The sequence below is a fragment of the Tamandua tetradactyla genome, chromosome 16, assembly GCF_023851605.1.
Source record: "Tamandua tetradactyla isolate mTamTet1 chromosome 16, mTamTet1.pri, whole genome shotgun sequence".
In the NCBI taxonomy this organism is placed as follows: Eukaryota; Metazoa; Chordata; class Mammalia; order Pilosa; family Myrmecophagidae; genus Tamandua; species Tamandua tetradactyla.
In genome coordinates, this window is record NC_135342.1 from 70,945,516 (window position 1) to 70,953,124 (window position 7,609).

General features: G+C 36.9%; 1 long non-coding RNA gene across 4 annotated transcripts in view; it reads left to right on the plus strand.

Moving 5' to 3' along the window:
• LOC143660370 (uncharacterized) overlaps window positions 1–5,400 on the plus strand; it is a 270,434-nt gene extending 265,034 nt beyond the window's left edge. For 3 of the 4 annotated variants that reach the window (XR_013163986.1, XR_013163989.1, XR_013163988.1), the window contains one exon: window positions 604–2,397. This is a non-coding gene — a long non-coding RNA (uncharacterized LOC143660370). Of the gene's footprint in view, window positions 1–603; window positions 2,398–5,300 lie in introns of those variants that run through there. The other variant, XR_013163987.1, reaches the window with a different exon arrangement.
• Window positions 5,401–7,609: the final 2,209 nt, after the last annotated feature.

The window sequence follows — 7,609 nt, forward strand, 5'->3', positions numbered from 1 at the left end:
AAAAAAAAAAAAAGGAAAATATATGAAATTGAAGCGTGCCATGCATGGACTGGTGATAGGGTATTGTGACCTAAAGCTTATGATTATTGCCTTTCCATGTATCTGATAAAAACAAAAGTAAAGATCAGAAAGGCTATTTTATTGGTCCAAGGTCATGTAAACATGAAGATGCAGAGACTGAAGTCAGTCTGTGGGGCTTAAAGCCAACATGTTTCCACCATACCAACGTGTGCCAAAGAATGGGGGACTAGAAAATAGAAGTTCCTTAGGATACCTCTGCATAACATTTCTAAAATTACAGAAGACGTTCATTCCTAGCAACTGTTTAGCCCCACAGTTCTCTAAAAAACGTATGTCTAATTCATTCCGATTTTGTCTCCCCTAATATTTTTCGAGCCTCTGTTAGAAAATAACGAAATAAGAAAATAGATAAACCAAATCGCAGAGAATAGTACTGACGTTTTAAGTATTTAGGATGAACTGAAGACAAATTTGTAATGCATTCTTCTAAGCACTTTGACTCAAGCATCTTCATAACATATTACCTTATCAGAGCTGAAAGAAGGATTTGAGACCATCTATTTAAATCTTCTTATTTTACAGATAAAGTTCCCAAGGTCACCGCCAAGCCTGGACTCAAGGTCACTTCTGCTGTCTAAATCCCGTGGTGGTTTCCAGCCCTGATCCAGTGACCTGGAGGATTTCCGTCATTCTGGACAGAACAATGCTTTTAGAAGCAATTTGAGAAAGAGAAGGCGAATGTCAAACAATCTAGTGTTTTCCTTACAGGGAAGATAGCTGTACCACAAATGCATTCTGCTTCTATAATGTGCAGTCTCAGCGGAATCTAGCAGATCCTGCCACTGAAGCGACCCCCTATCCTGTTGCTTCAAGTAAATGCTCTTAAAAGTAAGGGAATGCAGGGAAGTCAATTAGTGCTCACTTAATGCCTAATGGGATAAATTGGTGTGATAACTGGGAAATATGCTTAGTCTTTTTGACTATCCTTAAGTGGGGAAAAGGCTTAAATGGCTCTGTTGAGGTGTTTGAAAAGAAAAACAACACTTTTTGAGGCAATTCAAATTAAACCCAGCTTCAATTTCTTTTCAAAATACTTATTTCTATTAACAAAAAGCAAGTCCTTTGAAGACACGCCCCAGGTCCTATTCATTTGGTCTGAGCCCCATCCTTGCCTCTCAGTATTCTGCCCGTGTGGTTTGAGACAGAAAAACATTTCTCAGAAGCCCATAACCTCCTCAGGTCGGGCTAGTGGGAGGGAAAAAGAGGTGTGAACCTACTCTTCTAGGGCTTTCTGAGAAGAGAAGGATTGGTGCAAGGGATGGTGGAGGTGGCCAAAATGTGAGTGCTGGGAAGACAGGGCTCCAGGTACCTGGGAGGGCAGGGATCTGGGTGCCTGCTCAGGCAGCTTAGCTCCATCTGTGGACCCCCAGGGGCACTGTGCTGTGGACCCTGGCTGTTATTATTGACCCCTTTTCTTCTCTAGTTCAGAGGCTGTAGCATTTTCCTGCAGTTATTTGTCTTTGGAAAACTTTCCCTTCTGGTCCCACAGCCCTTCCAATACCCAGGTAAGAAAATTCTGTACTAAACACCCTCTGAAATTCATAGAGTGGTTCAGCGATCCTGATTAGACCCTGACTGGTGTATTAGTATAGGAATCTAATACAGTGTTGTATACAAAATAAGGAGTAAAAATGTGTTTTAATTTAGATGAGAGAGGTTCCTTACCAGCTAAATATGATTCCAGTTCTGCAACTGCAAGACTTTGTAGGGACACAGAATACTTCATAACAAAGCAATTGAATAGTGATAAAATCCGGCCCCTCTCAACTATTCCTGCTTAACACTAGCATAGAACTACCCCCAACCCCCTTCTCTCTGCAGTTCATTTGTAGGTTAGTTCATTATTGAGTTTAAGATGTTGTCAACATCTAATATGCAAAGCAAATTAAATGTAAATATATTCCAAACTTCAAAAGATAATGATTTGAATAGCAAAAGAGTAAGAAAGGCCTTTGGAAACACTGAAGAAGCCCCCAAATATTTCTGCAAAATTCACTGTTAATATTTAGGTTGTTAAAGTCAGGCAGATGTGAACAATGTCTTATCATGCTGTCATATGGTTTTGTCTGGAAAATAATGCAAAGATGAATAAAATGAAGACTCAGCATGACTTTGTTTAATGGCCACATGCTCCCCCCACATCTCTGTGTATCCTTTGCGATATGATATAGCTATTCCATCTTGAGGTAGATTTTAGTTCTCCAGACCCTTCCATCTGGGCTGGACTTGTGACTTCCTTTGATCAGCAGAATGTGATGGAAGAGACACTGTGTGACATCCAGACTTCCAGTTGCAGGTTCATCCTCACCCACTTTGACCACTACCCTGAGACCTCCATGCAAGGAAGCTGGTCCCAACCAGGTGAAGGATAACTGGGGTGTTCCATCTGGCACCTGTGCCAACTGCCAGGCATGTGACAGGGGTCACCTTGGACCTTCCTGCCTGGATAACCATCAGAAATGTGAGAAATGATAGATCATTGTCAGCAGCTACTAAATTTTGGGGTAGTTTGTTACGCAGCAAAAGCCAACTGAAACACCACTTGCTTTAGTTTTTGATTATTTTAATAATTAACAAATAGTTACACTATCTTCATCATTGTTAATTTTTAATAATGCCCTTTTTTCCTGTAACACAATAGAGAATGGGATATTTCACAAATCCAAAAGCTTTTTAAAGATAACCTTAGATTTTTTGGAGGCAATAGTTCATAAGTGAATAAATCTTTGCCTTTAACCCAAATCTCACTTTCTGAAAAATAGGAGGAATTGCATGAGATATTTTCTTTAAGATAATCCATGACTTTCTCAAAATTACTCTTTATATATTTAATAAAGTCAGCAGTCTTATACTAAAAGTATAGTCTATTTAAGAATATGCAGCTTTATAATTTACAATACCTTCTTTTGAGATCCCTGTAGCCCTAACGTTTTTTTGAAAATTAGACAAATAAGGCAAAGTTACTTGTAAAAATACACCCTCAAAATTGGATATCATTGAAAATTGTTATATGTATAACTATATATATATAACTAAACATATGTAGCTATAACATGTATACAATTAACATTTATGATCTTTTAAGAAACAAGAAATTAACAAAAAGCACAACCATATAACATAAGATGAGTCACAATCCTAGCCTGAGAGTGAGTGTAATCAGTGCTATTTAAAGAGAAGTCCTTATGCAGGAAAAAATTAGGCTTTCTTAATTCAACCTGGGCATTCAATGGAGTAAAAGAATTTCTTAAGAAGGTCATAACTGAAAAAGGCTCATATCATTTTGTTATTTTGCAATAAAGAACACATGAATGAAATGGACTTCAGTGATACATTTTTTTTCCATGCAAAATTGATTTGGGGTAGCATCATTGTGAAATACAGTAGGTACCTACAGGAACTCAGACGGTTAAAACTAACATTCAACCATAATTCTCTCTGATAGGTATCGTGCCTATAATAAATGTTTTAAGATGTAAGGGTGAAGACATTAAAATTTGGGCTTGAACTAAACTCTTAATGACAGCAAATACATTTATAATTATGATGAGCAGGTTTTTAGTAGTTTCTCAGGCTTATTTTTATATTAGTAGTGATGGGAACCATTTATTGAATCCTCACTCTGTGACAGGAACAGGGCTAGAATCCTTGTATTAATTAGTTTCATATAATAATCACAACCAATCTGGAAGGCAAGTATTGTATACCAAGGTTTTGTGAAGTTTGGTGACTTGCTTTAGTGGGTAAAATGGGCTTAAATTCAAAGCCTTGGTTCTTGGTTTTATTCACTTCACCCTTTGATTCTGTTCAGCCATAATGCTTTCTAAATTGTAACTATAATCAATTTATTCTATTAATTAGACTTTGCTTTGTTAGTTTTATTTTTTTCCTTTGGTTCTCAAATCCAAGCCACTTTATCTTAAAATTCGAACCAGAGTATGTATGACAGTTTGTACTAAGAATATTTACCCTACACTAGTTACTGTAACTTAGGGAATTGCCCTTTGTATGATTCCCCACTTATAATTTGTGTCCTTAGTAGGGGTATTCAATGTGCACCACCAAAATATTACTTATGAGCTGTGCACTTGGTTACTTCAGTTAGCTGAGTTCACTTTGGTTCATTAAGAAAATGGAGACTCTTTTCCTCTTTTGAGACTTTACAATCTCAAATTTGAAGGCATACATTTTCAATAAGATTGGGAGGGAAAAAAATCTTTTTTTAATTGTTCTTTATGGAAAAATTAGGTACTGGAACCTTGGCATATTATAAAAGCTTTGTCATCCTCTAGAGCAGCACTGTCCAATAGAACTTTCTGGGTTGACGTAAATATTCCCTATCTGCATTATTCAGTCTGGTAGCCACTGGTCATATGTAGCTGTTGAGACTTGAAATGTGGCTGGTACTACTGAGCAGTGACTTGAATTTTAGTATCGTTAACAGCTATCACATTGAACAGGACAGGTGATGAAATTATTTCATGCATACATCCTCCTCATTGTACTAGCCCCCACCCCCAGGGTAGCACACCGAGCTGGTTTCTTTAAGAAAACAAGTCCACCTTGTAACTGAACTATTTCTTCTCCTACTACTGTAAAGATACCCCCCTCTACGTGTTTACGAAAGTAATTACCAGTTTTACTTGTAGGAGATTAACCCCAGCTATCTCCACTCTTCTATAATGATAGTTTTCTACCTGAGAGTTGGAGAATAGCTCCCACAAGGCACGTTAAGGCACATCAGCTGCCAGGCATAAAATTTGCTGTGTGTTGTGCATCTGAAGATCTGGCTGGTGGGTGGATTTGATTTCCCTGGACTTGCCTAAAGCCAAACTTGTTTCTGCTTCATTATTCTGAGAAATGGAAACTTCCTATGAGGCAATTTGGAGTTCTAAACCATAAATGCTGGTAGGATTGAAAAATTTTCAAAGTCTTTACGGAATTCTTTGTTTTCTTCAGTAACTCTGTTCCCTTATGCTTATATCAGTTCACGGTAAGGACATCACAAATCTAAGCTTGACATTTTCTAACATGATGCATTTCTACTGGGATAAGCTTTAAAAAAAAAATCAGGGAAGTGGAACTCTGAATGTTGTAGTTACAGGGTTTCACAAAGTTGTAGAAGAGGCGAATCTTTCTTTTTCACCTTAAATATCCTTTTCTTCATCTTCTCCTCCCCCTGCGTCACTGCACCCTTTTTGTTGGTTTGTTTCCTGCAGACCCCTGAATCACGGCCAGGTCCTGGGAGAAAAGCTGAAATGCATACGCGTCAGAGGAGGGGGAATCGAAGACAACCTCACCTTTTTATTGCGCTCGAATATTAAACATAATGTTATCTCTGTTGAAGGAACTGGTTTATATCTAATGTTAAATATATTTGCAACAGTTCAATGTGATCAAGGATCTATTTTCTAGCTCCTGAATTCTCACCCTAATTTTGTGTACCTGTCGTTCTTATGTGTAAAGTAAACCCTGATGGAGAGTCAGACTTATCTTTCCATGCGAAAAAAAACACAAAAAACAAAAAAAAACCCCAAAAACACCCACGTCAAGAGATCTCATGCAAGGAAACATGCAGATGAATGAATGTGGTGCTATGTAGCATTATGGTATAATTGAATTAGAGTTGAGTATATCCACAGAGCACTCAACGTAAAGAAATATGCAAGCACACCTTTTGAGTTTGAAATTGAGAAGAGCCCCCCTACACTTTCTTTTTTTCACTCTTTTCTCCCCCTTTCACCTCCCAATAACTCATGGATAGTTAACTATCTTCTGTTTGGGAACAAAGTTCAGAAAGAAGCCTCTTCATATAATAGCTTTTCTCACAGATAACAGAAGTGCATAACGCCATCATTTTTTATATTTCTACCTGATATGGAGTAACAGGTATCAGAGTTATATTTTTACCTGAAATAACTAAAGAAAACAGGCAAAGTATGTAAAGCAATGAGTTTTGGGACACTAGATATCAGATTCAAAGGGCAGTGAGTCGTGAAATATGAGAAACAGATGAGGTGAGTCCTACAATTGCCTCAGCGTATTGTCTTGAGAAAGTTTCCAGATAGTGGCGCAGAGAAGGGAAAGCCAGGCAAAGATGGCTGGATCAGACACTCACATGAACTCAAATGGGTTGTAAATTTAAATGTAGAATTAAAACAATTAAAAAAAAAAGCTTTCAAAAGAAACCACAGGGGTAAATTGTTGCAATCTTGAATTAGGCACAGATTTCTTAGACATGTAATCAAAGTCATGATCCACAAAATAACAGATAAATAAATTGAACTTCATTATCATTAAAATCGTCTGCTCTTCGAAAATTGTAGATAAGAGAGTGAGAAGATTAGCCACAGACTGGGAAAATTATTTTCAAAGCACACGTCTGACAAGATACTCAATTCCAAAATATGCAAAGAAGTGAAATAACCAAATTCAAAATGTGGAATAAAAAAGATTTAAACAGATGCTTCACCAAATAAGATATATAGATGGTAAAAAAGCAGATGAAAAGATGTTCAACTTGATTAGTCATGAGGAAAGGTCAAGCAAAATCACAGTGAGTTATTACTACATATCTATCAAAATGGTTAAAATTTAAAAGACCGACCATAGCAAAATTGGTGAAGATGTGGAGGATATGGGGCACTCATAATACTTAAAAAGTTAAATATTCCTCTTCCATGCAGCCATTCCACTCTTAACTATTATGCAAGAAGGCATATATCCATACAAAGACTTGTTCACAATTATTCATAGCAGCTTCATTTGTGATAGCCAAAGACTGGTATCAGCCTAAATGTTCAGCAACAGTGAACAAGTATTTAGTGAAATATATTTATATATGCCATTGATTCAGCAAGCAAAATCAATGAATGATTGATACATGCTACAACATGAATGAATCTCAAAATAATTTTGCTGACTGGAAGAAGCCACACAAAGAAGTGTATATAATATATGATTACATTTATATATGTAGACAAGTTAATCTATAGTGATGCAAAGCAGATCAGTGGTTGGCTGGCAATGGGGAAAGGCAGGGAGCGTGGGTTCAAGAGGAAAGGTAGGTTTACAAAATTTGGGGGGTGATGGATATGTTCATTATCTCGGTTGTGCTGATGATTTCACAGATGTATGTGTAAGTGTATATATATATATATATATGTCAAGTATATCAAATTTTACCCTTAAAATGTGAAATTTATCATATGGCAGTTGTTCCACCACAAAGCTATTGTAAAATATTTACATAACACCGTTTAAAAGGGTATTCCTCCTTTGTATTTGAGCTCAAATTATACCCCCAGTTTGCCCTTGGAAGATGCAGAAGTGTTTTCTTAATTTTGGGAGAAGTCTGAGTTACTGTAAGAAATAAAATCTCATATTTCTTCTTACTGTAATGGCACATCAGTTCTTTCATCTTCTAGAAAAAAGGAAATGAGGAGTAAAACAATTCACAGCCTCTGCAATTTAGCACTACTGTCCCTCCATACTGATCAATGTATATTAAAGGATCAGATACCTAGTA